The 18,395-nt window shown below is 31.2% G+C and overlaps 1 long non-coding RNA gene across 1 annotated transcript; it reads left to right on the top strand.

Moving 5' to 3' along the window:
• The first annotated feature begins 555 nt into the window (after positions 1-555).
• LOC109174547 lies at positions 556-3,290 on the top strand. The gene is made up of 3 exons (XR_002053105.1): positions 556-567; positions 1,842-1,843; positions 3,178-3,290. It is a non-coding gene; the product is annotated as an uncharacterized LOC109174547 (long non-coding RNA).
• The last annotated feature ends 15,105 nt before the right edge of the window (positions 3,291-18,395 follow it).

Genomic DNA, 18,395 nt, shown 5'->3' with positions numbered 1-18,395 from the left:
GTGGGGGCGGCGACGGTTGTGGCGGTGGTGGTGGTGGTGGTGGCGGTGGTGCTGCTGGGTGGTGGTTCTGGTGGTGGCGGTGGTGGGGCGGCGGTGGCGATGGTGGTGGCGGTGGTGGTGGTGGTGGTGATAGTGGTGGTGGCGGTGGTGGTGCTGGGGGCGGCGGTGCTGGGGGGAGGGCGGCGACGGTTGTGGCGATGGTGGTGGTGGTGGTGGCAGCGGCGGTGGTGACGGTGGTGGTGGCGACAACGGTGGTGAAATAGGATAAATTTATATATAGGATAAAAAAAATTAGGTTAAAGAAATGGTTAAATAAGAAATAGATTCTAAAATCTATTCCTGATTGTTCAGTAATAGGCTAATACCAGGGGGGCCTAGTAATAGCTATTACCAAGTTTGAGGTAATAGGCTATTACCAGGAATATTATTCCTGGTAATAGAAATGGTTACCAAACAACGGAATAGGCTTATTACTGGGAATGCTATGCCATTCCCGGCCTATTCCGTGAACCAAACGGGCCATTAGTGTTTATTGTAGGCACATCTTTTGAGTGGGACAGCTGGCCTGTAAGGCTGCTCCATACCTAAAGCCAAGATCGAATCATTGACCTTTCGTTAAGGATGGATGACTCCCTTCCACTCAACTACACCCCCAGATTAAAGTGTTTATTACTTATAAAAGAAAGTGTAATTAATACTTTTGAAGAAAAATATAATACTTTTACGTTATGATTTAAAAGTATCATATTTTTTCTTCAAAAGTATTACATTTTGTCTTAAGTAACAACCACTTGTCATCATTACTTATAAGAGAAAGTGTAATATTTTTTTTTTTTAAATATAATATTTTTACATTTGATTTAAAAGTATCATATTTTTCATCAAAAGTAGTATTCTTTTATAAGTAACAAATATTTTTTTTCCTTATTAGTATTACATTTTTTAGTATAAGTATTACTTGCATTTTCATATTGACTCAATCCAATCCGACTCAATCTGCCTCACGGATATAGATTTATGAAACGGTCTTACCCAAATCTGATTTATATATTTTTGGACAAATAAGTTGCTTATAACTAAAATCAAATCAAGCATATTAAATACTTTATACATATAAAAAAAAGTTAATAATTAAATATGTTGTATAAAATAATAAGCTTGTAAGTTGTACTATAAAAATTAGATAATGTAAAATGATGCAATATGCTAGCAAATGTACGTTAATTATATGGTAATTAATAGGAATTCACTATATTTCCTAATTTATTCAAAAACATCCTCTTTAAAAAGTATTACATTCTCCCTTATAAATAACACTAGTTATTACACGTGCTTTGCGCAATTAGACCAATACTCAATGTGTATTTATCAATTAGTGTTCCTTAATTGGTTAAAGTATTCATATAATAATGAGAGAGAAAAATGTGAAATTAATAAAGGATAAAGAAATAGTCTCGGTGCTTATATTATAATAAAAACATAAAGAAATTTGAAATAGCTAAGTTATAACTAAAGTGAAAACAAATAAACCACTAACTAAAGCTGACTATCTATCATGAAAAGAGTAATTTGAGCATAGTAAATTAATTTTTATTAGTGTGCGTTTGTTGAGGCTTGGAATTGTCTTCATCTTCTCCATCTTTAATGAAGTTGAGTTTCCTTTTCTCTGGTTGTGTCTGTATTGCATTTTGTTTATTGGTGGTAGTGAATGAGAACGATTCGTGCAATGATGTTATGGTTTATGATACCATGTTTTTGCCTTGTTGTGTATAGGATTGGGACCTCAATTGTATTATATATTCTTGATCTTGTAAGCGGTTATTAATATGTTGAATTCGTAGCTGTTGACCCTGCAAGATGTTTATGTAGTTAGTCATAGGTTAATTTAGTATAAAACACGAGTGATTGTAGTTGGAAGAGGAGCAGTGCATGTTGTTCCAATTGCATAACTTGTTTGCTGGTTAAGAGTAATAATTGTTCAGCACATTTCCCAAACACGGATGCAACAAGGCATCCACTTCCATAGTAATTTCCACGTCAAGTTTAAACCTATTATGTGTTTTTAGATTAGCATTGGTGTATTATGTTTGTGTAATGATTAGCTAACCATTCTTTCAACACTGCTAAATTTCTCATTCACCTCTTTTAACCATTCGTACTGCCTAGGTGGAGGTCTAGTCCTTCAGTTTCAGGGGATGGGAACACAAGTACTGCACAGCTGATTCCACAAAAGATCAATCTAAAGATCTATGTCAACCTGTGTAACCTGAAATCCGCTCACAAAATCAAAAGATAGGTGTAAATTTGAGCAACAATCATAATACAATAGTTAGTAGTAGTTGTTATACTGCACATACCTTTAACCAAGATGCAACCCAAGCCAAAGAATGTGTCAAAATCCCACATCCTCCAGGGGGAATCAGACTGAAGTATCGTAGAGATCCTTTCAAGGCATCAAACTGTAAATAGAGTGAGACATTACAGTTTAGATACAATTGTAAATATAGTAGAAAGAATATCTCAAATGCTAAAACATATCTTACTCAATAGCGACAGATAATTGCTTCAGGACAACAGATAGAGGAATAACACCTGCATCCAAAAAGTTTGGATCATCCAACAAGGAACCTGATTTGATGTCCTGACAGATATTAACAAAATCAACTGTTTTCTTTTTTCAGCTAAAAGAGATTCATCATACCGGCCATACTATTAGTCCATCAACTTTTAATAATAAGACCTAGACTTGTACTATTTAAGAATCAATATTCCTTATACAAGAGAAATTTTTAAATGCATCTCAAGTGAATATTTATAGCATGCCTGTTTGACAAAACTAATGGTTATGGATTACAATAATTATGGTTTATAATTAACGATAGTCAATAATCCATAATCATCATAAAAACAATCTAAATAAATTTTCTTTATATCTTTCATGACTCTCAACTAAATTTCTCTTTCTCTCTGCAACCAAACCCTAACATAAAATACATCAAGAAAAATATGAAATGTGAAGATAATCCTAGAACAGGTCAAAAGTCCTTGCAGCAAACTGATAGATGAAGAAAAATGAAGCACTATGTATTAGCACAAGAAAAGGGTGACCGGAGTAGTAGAAGAAATTACAACTCTATATTATGATAAATTTGTTATTATATATAATGATAATACAAGGCTAAACTATTTGCAGAGGAGAAGGTTGTTGAAGAAATTTCTTTGAGGAAAGGTATTTCACTTGGCGCAGCGCATAACTTGCTATCCCAGGAAGAAAGACGATGACATCATTTTCTTATATGAATGTCACCCTATTTATCTTTATTTAAGCTTTATGAGTTAGTCTTTCACATATCTTATCCTTTGTAATAGGGACGGGCAATATGAACAAAATAGAAATACAGTAAAAAAAAACACCATGATAGGAGTGCCCGCGATGGTAGAACACCATTTACTAACACTCAAACCTCCTAGAAAACTCCATTCAAATGCTAAAATTTACAATAGACAGCATAATTGTACATAATTTCATATTAAACGCAAAGAGACCAAATCGGCTTGTGCTTCTCCTTTCGAATTTTTCTTTGGTTGTGATGTTCCTTTCGACAAAGCGTGTTTCTCCTTTCGAGACCGCGTCCGCTTGTGTTGCTGCCCTAATTTGTTTACTGTGATTCTCCGGCCTAATTTCTTTGCTGTGATTCTCTTTACGACAAGCGGACGGATGTGCTTCTCGTAACTAACATTCAATTTGGCTTAAACTACAAATTTGCCACCGTGCCTTCAATCTGACAGAATCTGTTAAGTTTAACATTCTAGGTTTGCTAAAACTAAGAAGAATGGGGTTATATTAGGTTTTTAATTTGGCATTGTACAATTAAAAGAGCGCAAAGTACAATCTTTTAGAGCATATTGTTGTACCGACATTTTTTTAGTTCCCGTTAAGGGTCTAACAATATTGGCTCTTATTAAATTTGTAGATTGTAGAAACACTTGTCAATATTACTTATAAGAGAAAGTGTAATATTTTTTAAGAAAAAATATAATATGTTTACATTTGATTTAAAAGTATTACATTTTTCATCAAAAATATTACACGTCCCTTATAATTAACAAACATTTTATTACTTATTACCATTATATTTTTCAGTATATAAGTATTATATTTTCATATTGACCCAACCTGACATGACTCAATTTGTCTCACGGATATAGATCAATGAGACGATCTCACACTAGTGTGACCCATATATTTTTGGACAAATAAGCTTCTTATCACTAAAATCAAATCAAACATATTAAATACTTTATACATATAAAAAAAGGTAACAGTTAAACATCTTATATAAAATAATAAGCTAATAAGTTGTACTATAAAAATTAAATAATGTAAAATGATACATTATGCTACGAAATGTTGTATGGTAATTAATAGGACATCACTATATTTCCTAATTTAATCCAAAACGTCCTCTTTATGTATAAGAAAAATTACACACACACATATATATAGGTATTAGATCATATTAGAACAAGTCTTTAGGAGAAAACTAAGAACTAATATAAACTTTAATTACTTGTTAATTGATTGTCTTTGAATGTCCTTGTTGTATCTATTTGCAATTTATGAACTTATTTGTCTATTATGCCTTGTATCGTATTCTTAGGACGCATGCTAGTCTTTATGATTGTTCTATATTGTCAAGTCTATTATCGTGTCCTAGGTCTTGATCATGGATTTAAATTAGAGTCTCGTAAGTTATATATGTATTCCAGTTTCAAAATGATTTTCTTATATCTACCTATATTGTACTTATCGCGTTGGAGTGGGTTACCAGCATTATTCACTGACGGTTGTTACACCGCATGTTTTTCAGGTACAAATTAGTAGCTTGGAGTGCGCTAGTTGGATCCCCCGAATCTAGTCTAGATAATCTTAGATTCAGTTAGTTGGCCTGCGTGCCTTGGTTTGTACTCAATCATGGATTTATGAATTTGTGTTTGGTTAGTTAGTATAGTTTGTGCATCTAAGTTCTCCAGCTTAGATGTGGCATAGCACCCCGACTATTATGTTTCGTTTATGCTCTGTTTGAGATTTAATATTAGATTTTCCTTTATTTTATAAGTTTTAAATATTTTTAAAATGTAGGGGTGTTACAAATATAGTCCATTTTCCCTTTTCTCTTCTTCTCTTTCTCTCCCTAAAACCCTAAATTCTTTCCCAAACTCTGTCAAACTTCTATCCTTTGTGGAGAGGCACTACAATTGGTATCAGAGCCCATGGAGGATCGCATCCGCAGGCTTGAAGCAACCGTAGTGGAGCTGAATAGCAAGATAGATAACAAGTCCCAAGCTACCCAAGACTCAGTCACTGAGCTCACAACTCAAGTGGGAAATCTGGCCACCTAGTTTGGAGGACTGAGTGCAATCTGAGGGAGGAGTTGATCTAGTTTCTTGATAAGTGTCAAAGACAAACACATTTAAGGTCCTTTTAGAGTGAATTCTAGGATTAAAGTAATCCTTTGTGTAGCAATTATGTGCCAAATAACTATGTTTTACATTATTTTGGAAATTACCACTGCACTTTATATTTTACCAGTTTTCAAGTAAGTTTCGGGCTTAAACGAGGCGAAGTGGCACAACCGGGAGCAAAGCGGAATAAGGAGACAAGCCGGGACCAAGCAACGCAGCCATAATGTGCGTTGTAGTGCACGTTATGGAGAAGTGGAACATGGATGAATTCTATTTTTGTGGTGTCAATTCTATTTTTGTACCTCTCACCTTAGAGGTAACCATTGTAACTCCCTTCATGTACTTCGTAGACAAATTCTCATAGAACTCAATGACTAAATCATGATAGTTGTTGAAAGCTTAAGGTGCATATTTTCAATCATTAAGGTGTGTGTTTTTGTCATTTAAGGTGCGTCATTTTAAAACTTAGGGTAATTTTATGGTAATATATATATGTTATACTGAATGTATAAAAGTAAAAGTTTGAAGTCTATATGGTGTTGTCCTTAGTAAATTTTTTAAACCCAATTCTTACTAGTATAAATCGATCAACTTAAAAATACTAACCCTCTTTGGTAGTTTAAAAATTTTTGAGCTTCGAGAGGAAGTAAATAAAATTGAATAATTAATTGCGTTTGCCTGGAGTCAAATCGGGGTCTATTGCTTAGAAGGAAATTATAATAACCGTTGGACAACAAATCTCGTTAATTTAATAAGACATATAAAATGAGACGGATGGGCATAAATATAATTAATTAGTTTGAAATATAATTCGAATTTAACGAGGTTTTTTTCTTCTCTTTTTTTTATATAAAAAAAAAGTTAAAATTTGATAACAGGAATTTTTCTATGAGCACTTTTTTGTTTAGACTAAGTAAACAATTATATGTATTATAAGATCAATATAATATTTCAGTGGATTGAGAGTTTTTAAGATTTTCTTTTCTATCAATCTTTTAACCCAATGACTCCGAAAAATTTCGTGTAATCTCAATTTGAGCATTGTTATAATTGTAAATTGAATGATGTGACTCTCCCAAATGGGAGATCATGAGTTCGAGTCCTAGCGAGGCGGTATTAGATGGTGATATTACAATATTTTGATATATTTCTCTATATGCAGAATACTTATTTGTTTAATATCATAATTTTAAATTAATAATTTTGTGATTAAAAAGAATTTTTTTTTGGACTTCAAAAAAAGAATTTTTTTCAAGATAATATTAATTTAATATGTTTAAAGAAAATAATCATTATTAGATGGTGATATTACAATATTTTAAATATTATATTATTTTTTTGTAAAAATTATTATATTATCTTTTAATTTATACAATTTGAATGAAATTGAGAGGTGCAATTAAATCTATATTCCATTTTAAAATGGAGATTTGTAGTTATTTTCTTCCTGCATGTTGATTTATTTTTTATTGGGAACTTTTTGTAATTTTCTTATTGAATTTGCAGTAATTCTGTTTTTAGTTTTTTTTTTTTAAACAAACTGCTATTAAATATTTATGTTGATTAAATTTGTTTGATTATAAACGTTTATCAAAAAAAAAAAAAAAAAAAGAAGTTCGAGTATAAATAAACAATTAATTAAATTTCAGCTCCAATGTTAATTAAACAATAAAATGAAACAATTATATAAATGGGTTTGAGGATTGTCGGCGGTTGTCAAACAATTATGAATGGATTTACTCTCACATAGCGAAAGTAATTGCTATATTTTGTCAAGTATTCAATTTTTTTTATACTTTTATTTTATTTTATTTTATTTCTAGATCAAAAAGTTCATAAATATTTTTTTTTTCAATTCATTTTTTTTCAATTCATTTTAAAAATCAAACACAATTAAACTATTTGTTCGACTTTGGAGTGGTATTTGGAAATTTTCCTTATTATATTATGTATAATATACTAGTTAATCATATTCATATATTCTTCACGATTTTATTTTATAATTTTATTTTTTCTAATGGAAGAAAATAGAGATTATATCTAAATACTCTCATACAAATTTCCGATCAACAAGTTCCAAAATTCGTAGCTTTGTATTATTATAATAAAATTAATTAAATTTTACAATTTGTGCCATAAATTTACTACTTATATTTTAATTCAACACAAATTGTTGTCACTTGAAGAGTTGAAGTTGAATCATCTTTGAACACTGATCTTCATCCTAACATCCTACCCTGTAAAATCAAATTGTACCAAATTAGAAACTAATTCATCAATGTACGTTAATGCACCAAAGGAGGCGTTAGTTATAAAATTAAAATTACTTTTGGTATGAAATTTTAATCTTTCCAGCATTACGCAATGCATCAGCTTGGCCCGGCTTTGCCAACGCACCAAAAGCGATTCCACCCAAGTCAAACCAAACCGGCACACTGTTGCAATCACCGGGACATTCATCTGTAATATGAATTTTTATTGGATTTCCTGAACACTGAGGATTTGAGTTGCATTTTACCTGAAATGTACAATTGGTTCCCATGAGAATTATTAAACTAAACACACATAAACAAAACAAGATAAAGGAGATCAATGTGTAACTTAGTAACAAGTTACACTTTATCTAACATAGTACATTTGAATCCGGATCTCATCATTTCTTATCTTATTAAATGTATTATAAAAATGTATAATAAAATAAATTTGTTTTATCATATTAGCAAGGGTAAAACATATCATCTAGTTTATATACCTCGTAACATTGTCCACAACCTTTGCCATGTTGGTATAAAGCTTGATTTCCTGCAGCTATTAAGGAGTTGTATGGAGGATTGCCTACATTTCCAAATCCACAAGCTCCAGTATCTACAAATTAATGTAATTAAAATATTAAAAGTAATAATATATTGTGCTTCACACAATGATATCAGAGAAATATAATAATCTAATACATATAATATACTCGTAATAAATAAATATATACCAGTTCCATGTCCATTGGGTGGACCGTACCATGTTGCAGTTGCAGGTGAGAATCCAGCTAAAGTTATATTATTAAACGAATTTATGCATAAACAGAAGTTAAAGAGTGTGAAGAACACAACAAGAACAATGTGGTATGAAGAAGTCATGACTAGTTTTTACTTTGATTCTATTGGAAAAATTGGACTTTGAAAGTGACGTTTATATAGTACACGAATTTTATCTACTTACCATATAATCCTATATTACATAACGTTGTGTAGAACGTACAATTCCTTGCACTTACCACAAATTGAGAATTCGTACCAAATAATTTGAAATTGGTAATCTTATTATACTAAATAAATTAATTACTATATATGTTCTTACGTATTAATTTTTATATTAACATGTACGTTTATGTTAATATCATTTTACATCTCTTTTTTTTTTATAATTTTACTTAATATCAACATTAATTGTGGGATAAATTCTTGTAACCTAAAATAATTTGCTATTTATTTTGTAGTTTACTTATATTTTTAGAACTAATTAATTATATAATTATTTCTTCTACAAATTATATAAGTATTTCTTGAGGTACTAATTGTAAATATGGACATATGTGATTGAATAATACCCAATAAAAGACAAAAATATAATAAAATTAAGTGATCAGTATAAATAAATAAACACATAAATCCTATAAATATTAGAGGATGATATTTTAATTTTTTACGATAAAAACATTAATATCTAGCATAAATTTTTTAAAATGCATTGACCTTAGTAGGTATTGTGTTTCAAAAGATTAAATTTAACCATTTGCCGAATAGATTAGTTTGGATAAAATAATAATAATAAAATAAAATTCTACAATTAGGTTTTCATAATAAAATTTTCTATTATAACTACTCCGTATATTTTAACGTCAATATAATAATAAATGAAACGCAAATGTTTTGTTGCCAATAAATGAATGATGCATAGATTTCATATCAAATAAGATAAGATATGTAATAAAAAAACGCATTAAAAACAAAACACTTGCTGCACGTTTATTGAACGGAATGAATTTTGAGAGAATTGGAATGTTATTACATAAGGAATGAAATATGTAAGAAATGGAACATGAATTGTATTCTATTGTGTGTTTCACTGAAAGAATAGACTTTTAAAATTGTATTCCATTTCGTTGGTTAAAGGAAAAGAAATTGATTATGTTTTCAAAAAAACATAAATACCCGTATACAAAATATATAATAAAAATATTAAAGATTATAATATTTTTATTAATGAATAAATAAATATAAATAAATTATATATATATACATACATACATATATATATATATATATATATATATATATATATATATATATAAAATTAAGTTCCCGTGCGGTTGTGCGGTAAGTAATGTGCGTGGGTTTTGTACTTAAGGTGCGTAAGTTTTGTGCTTAAGGTGTGTGAGTTTTGTGCTTAAGGTGTGTGGGTGTATACTTAATGTGAGTAGTTGTTGAAACATAAGGTGCATGAGTTTTGTGCTTATGGTGCGTGAATTTTGTACTTAAGGTGCGTGAGTCTTGTGCTTAAGGTCCATAAGTGTAACACCCCAAATTTCTAAAACCTTATAATTAAATATTTAACTTAAATAAAGCAATTAATCATTAACATTAATTTACTAATCATCGAATAAGGAGTGTCACTGCCACACTCACCATACACGGTGACTGCACAGGCTCAAAAGGAACTAACCATTCATAACTTACTACATTAAAAATAACTTGGGGAAAAGTACACCGGTGTCTATCACCAACAAAACGAATGATGTCTACATCCATAAAGTCAAAAACAACGATAATAGATCAAGAGTTTAGACTACATATCAACTAACTACACTAGTCTAACTTGAGCACTCTCAAGAGCTGGGCCCGCCTGAAAGGGGTTTTGGAAATAGACAAATAGAAAACACCCGTTGGCACGAAGATAAGTATAACTCCACTCAACCCTGTAAAATACTACAGTATATACTTTGGAAAAACATTTGTTCGCATTCCCGAATTAAGCAATCTCAATCACTTAGAAAAAACCTTGATATAAACCACAAACGTTTATTCATGCTCACAACCTAAAATATCAAATAGGCATACTTCAACGATATCAACCTAACAACATGCTCATACTATTGCATACTTAACATATCAAATCTCAATCCTGTATAACATTTCGATAACAAGCAATTTTGGGCTATCAATTAATAAGAAATTATTCTCATGCTTTCAAGTTCTCATCATGCAAGCTACAAATATCAAATATCAATATGCAATTAAAGCAATCATACTCAATATACAATCTCGGGTAATCATTCACAATATGCAATCTAGTGCAAACATTCTTGATATGCAATCTCGCGCAAACATTCTCATTATGCAATCTCTTGCAACACTCTCATTATGAAATCTCGTGAGAACATTCTCATTATGAAATCTCGAATGCAAACATTCTAATTATGCAATCTCGTGCACCCGCCACGAGAAACCACGGGACCGAAACGTTGCCAGAGTATCAGTGGTGGGTAGGTGGGGTCACGGGTACCCGCCACCTACTCGCTACCCGGGAACACTGTTCCAGCGGGCATCCGGAAGGCGGTGGTCTGCACGCCAGCCACCCGCTGTAATAGTGGGTGGCTGGCGGGTAGTCCTCTACGCGCCACCTACCCACTGGAAAGTTGATGTGCGTCATGATGTTTTCCCCCGTTTGTTATTTCACCGTGTCCCGTTGTACCCCGTTTGTCGTGTACGAGTCTCGTTTGATGTTTTAAATATCGTTCTAGGAATTTATGTGTAGTACGTGTCATTGTTGTTATGTCTTAATTGTTATTTATTGATTATGTGTTGAATGATTGAATGGTGATGAGTATCATGGTCATTGCGCAATGGCCGATGTGACTTATGATGATGATGATGATGATGATGAGATTGTGATTGGTGGAAATGAATTGTTGGCGGTTGGCACCACTTGTGCCCGGTCATTGTACTAAAGGTACAGGCCTAGCGGTTACTGTGCTAAAGGCACAAACCCACCTTTGACGTGCTTGCCGTTGAGCATGGGTCAGGTTATAAGTGTTGTGGTGCCATGTCGGGGCTATATGCGCTGACCCCTTAGTATTGGTACTAGAGGTACGGATCGTGCGAATCGCACTGCGGCGCTATCTTGATATGTTGGTGGTTGAAAGGTGGTTTGTCGGTGGGGGCATGTAGTTGCCCGGAGGAATAAGGGAGGCGATATAAGGGTGGCATGGAGGTATAGGTTGGAACTGATATAAGGACGGAGGGGAGCCACAAGTTTGGAACTTGGTATAAGGTTGGGAGATAGATTGTGTGCTTTGATAATTACTTGTTAATTGATTGTCTTTGAATGTCCTTATTGTCTCTATTTGCAATTTATGAACTTATTTGTCTATTATGCCTTGTATCGTATTCTTAGGATGCATGCTAGTCTTTATGATTGTTCTATATTGTCAAGTCTATTATCGTGTCCTGGGTCTTGATCTTGGATTTAAATTAGAGTCTCGTAAGTTATATATGTATTCCAGTTTCAAAATGATTTTCTTATATCTACCTATATTGTACTTATCGCGTTGGAGTGGGTTACCAGCATTATTCACTGACGGTTGTTACACCGCATGTTTTTCAGGTACAAATTAGTAGCTTGGAGTGCGCTAGTTGGATCCCCCGAATCTAGTCTAGATAATCTTAGATTCAGTTAGTCGGCCTGCGTGCCTTGGTTTGTACTCAATCATGGATTTATGAATTTGTGTTTGGTTAGTTAGTATAGTCTGTGCATCTAAGTTCTCCAGCTTAGATGTGGCATAGCACCCCGACTATTATGTTTCGTTTATGCTCTGTTTGGGATTTAATATTAGATTTGCCTTTATTTTATAAGTTTTAAATATTTTTAAAATGTAGGGGTGTTACAAACATAGTCCATTTTCCCTTTTCTCTTCTTCTCTTTCTCTCCCTAAAACCTTAAATTCTTTCCCAAACTCTGTCAAACTTCTATCCTTTGTGGAGAGGCACTACAATTGGTATCAGAGCCCATGGAGGATCGCATCCGCAGGCTTGAAGCAACAGTAGTGGAGCTGAATAGCAAGATAGATAACAAGTCCCAAGCTACCCAAGACTCAGTCACTGAGCTCACAACTCCAGTGGGAAATCTGGCCACCCAGTTTGGAGGACTGAGTGCAATCTGAGGGAGGAGTTGATCTAGCTTCTTGATAAGTGTCAAAGACAAACACTTTTAAGGTCCTTTTAGAGTGAATTCTAGGATTGAAGTAATCCTTTGTGTAGCAATTATGTGCCAAATAGCTATGTTTTACATTATTTTGGAAATTACCACCGCACTTTATATTTTACAAGTTTTCAAGTAAGTTTCGGGCTTAAACGAGGCGAAGTGGCACAACCGGGAGCAAAGCGGAATAAGGAGACAAGCCGGGACCAAGCAACGCAGCCATAACGTGCGTTGTAGTGCACGTTATGGAGAAGAGGAACGTGGGTGAATTCTATTTTTGTGGTGTCAATTCTATTTTTGTACCTCTCCCCTTAGAGGTAACCATTGTAACTCCCTTCTTGTACTTCGTAGACAAATTCTCATAGAACTCAATGACTAAATCATGATAATTGTTGAAAGCTTAAGGTGCATATTTTCAAATATTAAGGTGTGTGTTTTGGCCATTTAAGGTGCGTCATTTTAAAACTTAGGGTAATTTTATGGTAATATATATATGTTATACTGAATGTATAAAAGTAAAAGTTTGAAGTCTATATGGTGTTTTGCTTAGTAAATTTTTTAAACCAAATTCTTACTAGTATAAATCAATCAACTTAAAAATACTAACCCTCTTTGGTAATTTGAAAATTTTTGAGCTTCGAGAGGAAGTAAATAAAATTGAATAATTAATTGCGTTTGCCTGGAGTCAAATCGGGGTCCATTGCTTAGAAGGAAATTATAATAACCGTTGGACAACAAATCTCGTTAATTAAATAAGACATATAAAATGAGACGGATGGGCATAAATATAATTAATTAGTTTGAAATATAATTCGGATTTAACGAGATTTTTTTCTTCTCTATTTTTTATATAAAAAAAAAAAGTTAAAATGTGATAACAGGAATTTTTCTATGAGCACTTTTTTGTTTAGACTAAGTAAACAATTATATGTATTATAAGATCAATATAATATTTCAGTGGATTGAGAGTTTTTAAGATTTTCTTTTCTATCAATATTTTAACCGAATGACTCAGAAAAATTTCGTGTAATCTCAATTTGAGCATTGTTATATTTGTAAAATGAATGATGTGAGTCTCCCAAATGGGAGATCATGGGTTCGAGTCCTAGCGAGGCGGTATTAGATGGTGATATTACAATATTTTGATATATTTCTCTATATGCAGGATACTTATTCGTTTAATATCATAATTTTAAATTAATAATTTTGTGATTAAAAAGAATTTTTTTGTGGACTTCAAAAAAAGAATATTTTTCAAGATAATATTAATTTAATATGTTTAAAGAAAATAATCATTATTAGATGGTGATATTACAATATTTTAAATATTATATTATTTTTTTTTGTAAAATTTATTATATTATCTTTTAACTTATACAATTTAAATGAAATTGAGAGGTGCCATTAAATCTATATTTCATTTTAAAATGGAGATTTGTAGTTATTTTCTTCCTACATGTTGATTTATTTTTTATTGGGAATTTTTTGTAATTTTTTTATTGAATTTGCAGTAATTCTGTTTTTAGTTTTTTTTTTTTTTTTAAACAAACTGCTATTAAATATTTATGTTGATTAAATTTGTTTGATTATAAACGTTTATCAAAAAAAAAAAAAAAAAAAAAAAAGAAGTTCGAGTATAAATAAACAATTAATTAAATTTGAGCTCCAATGTTAATTAAACAATAAAATGAAACAATTATATAAATGGGTTTGAGGATTGCCGGCTGTTGTCAAACAATTATGAATGGATTTACTCTCACATAGCGAAAGTAATTGCTATATTTCGTCAAGTATTCAATTTTTTTTATACTTTTATTTTATTTTATTTAATTATCATAAAGTTCATAAATATTTTTTTTTTCAATTCATTTTAAAAATCAAACACAATTAAACTATTTGTTCGACTTTGGAGTGGTAATTGGACATTTTCCTTATTATATTATGTATAATATACTAGTTAATCACATTCATATATTCTTTACGATTTTATTTTATAATTTTATTTTTTCTAATGGAAGAAAATAGAGATTATATCTAAATACTCTCATATAAATTTCCGATCAACAAGTTCCAAAATTCGTAGCATTGTATTATTATAATAAGATTAATTAAATTTTACAATTTGTGCCATAAATTTACTACTTATATTTTAATTCAACACAAATTGTTGTCACTTGAAGAGTTGAAGTTGAATCATCTTTGAACACTGATCTTCATCCTAACATCCTACCCTGTAAAATCAAATTGTACCAAATTAGAAACTAATTCATCAATGTACGTTAATGCACCAAAGGAGGCGTTAGTTATAAAATTAAAATTACTTTTGGTATGAAATTTTAATCTTTCCAGCATTACGCAATGCATCAGCTTGGCCCGGCTTTGCCAACGCACCAAAAGCGATTCCACCCAAGTCAAACCAAACCGGCACACTGTTGCAATCACCGGGACATTCATCTGTAATATGAATTTTTATTGGATTTCCTGAACACTGAGGATTTGAGTTGCATTTTACCTGAAATGTACAATTGGTTCCCATGAGAATTATTAAACTAAACACACATAAACAAAACAAGATAAAGGAGATCAATGTGTAACTTAGTAACAAGTTACACTTTATCTAACATAGTACATTTGAATCCGGATCTCATCATTTCTTATCTTATTAAATGTATTATAAAAATGTATAATAAAATAAATTTGTTTTATCATATTAGCAAGGGTAAAACATATCATCTAGTTTATATACCTCGTAACATTGTCCACAACCTTTGCCATGTTGGTATAAAGCTTGATTTCCTGCAGCTATTAAGGAGTTGTATGGAGGATTGCCTACATTTCCAAATCCACAAGCTCCAGTATCTACAAATTAATGTAATTAAAATATTAAAAGTAATAATATATTGTGCTTCACACAATGATATCGGAGAAATATAATAATCTAATACATTTAATATACTCGTAATAAATAAATATATACCAGTTCCATGTCCATTGGGTGGACCGTACCATGTTGCAGTTGCAGGTGTGAATCCAGCTAAAGTTATATTATTAAACGAATTTATGCATAAACAGAAGTTAAAGAGTGTGAAGAACACAACAAGAACAATGTGGTGTGAAGAAGTCATGACTAGTTTTTACTTTGATTCTATTGGAAAATTTGGACTTTGAAAGTGACGTTTATATAGTAAACGAATTTTATCTACTTACCATATAATCCTATATTACATAACGTTGTGTAGAACGTACAATTCCTTGCACTTACCACAAATTGAGAATTCTAACCAAATAATTTGAAATTGGTAATCTTATTATACTAAATAAATTAATTACTATATATGTTCTTACGTATTAATTATTATATCAACATGTACGTTTATGTTAATATCATTTTACTTCCTCTTTTTTATATTTTACTTAATATCAACATTAATTGTGGGATAAATTCTTGTAACCTAAAATAATTTGCTATTTATTTTGTAGTTTACTTATATTTTTAGAACTAATTAATTATATAATTATTTCTTCCACAAATTATATAAGTATTTCTTGAAGTACTAATTGTAAATATGCACATGTGTGATTGAATAATACCCAATAAACAACAAAAATATAGTAAAATTAAATGATCAAAATAAATAAATAAACACATAAATCCTATAAATATTAGAGGATGATATTTTAATTTTTTTGATAAAAACATTATTATCTAGCATAATTTTTTTAAAATGCGTTGAACTTTTTTTTGAAAGCTACTAGCTCTATTACATTGTAGTATCTGTTCATATACTTTCTCAACATACTGAAACACAGAGAACCAATAACGCCTCCACTAAGGCTCGAACTCATAATCTTCCAAATGGAAGTCCAACCCGGATACTATTAGACCACATAGTCCTAGTAAAATGCATTGAACTTAGTACGTATTGTGTTTCAAAAGATTAAATTTAACCATTAGCGGAATAGATTAGTTTGGATACAATAATAATAATAAAATAAAATTCTACAATTAGGTTTTCATAATAAAATTTTCTATTATAACTACTCCGTATATTTTAACGTCAATATAATAATAAATGAAACGCAAATGTTTTGTTGCCAATAAATGAATGATGCATAGATTTCATATCAAATAAGATAAGATATGTAATAAAAAAAATACGCAATAAAAACAAAACTCTTCCTGCACGATTATTGAACGGAATGAATTTTTAGAGAATTACAATGGTATTACATAAGGAATGAAATATGTAAGAAATGAAACTGGAATTGTATTCTATTGTGTGTTTCACTGAAAGAATAGACTTTTAAAATTGTATTCAAGTGTTTGGTTAGTTAAAAGAAAAGAAATGGAATATGTTTTTAAAAAACATAAATACCCTATACAAAATATATAATAAAAATGATAATGATTATAATATTATTATTAATGAATAAATAAATATAAATAAATTATATATATACATATATAAACATATATATATATATATATATATATATATATATATATATATATATATATAATTATGTTCCCGTGCGGTTGTGCGGTAAGTAATGTGCGCGAGTTTTGTACTTAAGGTGCGTGAGTTTCGTCACTTCTCAACAAATTCTCAATGCAACAAGATAATGACTCTCCACATGCTCATGAGTTTTGAAAAATAATACTTAGGCTCACGATAACCACTTATGCATTTTTAAAACATGACATGCTAGAAATGCAATTTACTGTACAACATACTTCAATTCTATATATTACTGTGAACTCTCAAAGGACACTTAAACACGCTTGAAATTCAAAAAAACATGCTATGTACACTTCATCAATTGAAACCTGACAATAATCTCAATGAATCATAAAATAGAGTTTACGCATGCTCTTCTAACAAAACCAAAACAATTAGTGATCATGCTTCTCAATTTAACAATCAAATAACATCATACAGATCACATAGGCAAAACCAAGTCTGATGCTTCTAATTTTCCAACACTGGAACATTACTGTAACACAATTGCTTCACAAAATTTTTCATATAATGCTAATTTCTAATCCAAATTCAATGAAATCAAAGTCCAAACGTGCGTCATGACGGCCCTAAGGTACCGCGCCACAAGAGCCAGTGACACCCGGTCCGAAACGACATGTAGCTGAGCCACAAGAGCCCGGCCACTGCACGAACAAAACCTAACGAAACTTGCGGCAAGGCTAGAGGAGCCCCGCCGCCGAGGACCGCCCGGCGGCAGCCTATAGCCACGGCCCTTGACTAGGGTCGTGCCGTCACGGATCTAGCAAGCGGTTCCCCTCGTGGGCTGTTGGCTAGACCCGTGTGCACCAGAGTCTTCTTCTTCCCTTGTAAAGCAATTTCAGACAATTTTCCACTTCCATTTTAAAATTGAGATTTGTAGTTATTTTCTTCCTACATGTTGATTTATTTTTTATTGTGAATTTGTTGTAATTTTCTTATTGAATTTGCAGAAATTCTGTTTTTAGTTTTTTTTTTTTTTTTAACAAACTGCTATTAAATATTTATGTTGATTAAATTTGTTTGAGTATAAGCAGTTATCAAAAAAAAAAAAAAAAAGTTCGAGTATAAATAAACAATTAATTAAATTTGAGCTCCAATGTTTTTTGAAATATAGCTCCAATGTTAATTAAACAATAAAATGAAACAATTATATAAATG

Source organism: Ipomoea nil, unplaced genomic scaffold (genome assembly GCF_001879475.1).
Source record: "Ipomoea nil cultivar Tokyo-kokei standard unplaced genomic scaffold, Asagao_1.1 scaffold0642, whole genome shotgun sequence".
Lineage (NCBI taxonomy): Eukaryota > Viridiplantae > Streptophyta > Magnoliopsida > Solanales > Convolvulaceae > Ipomoea > Ipomoea nil.
The sequence above is the reverse complement of the archived record's forward strand: the minus strand, read 5'-3'. Positions and strand labels throughout refer to the sequence as shown.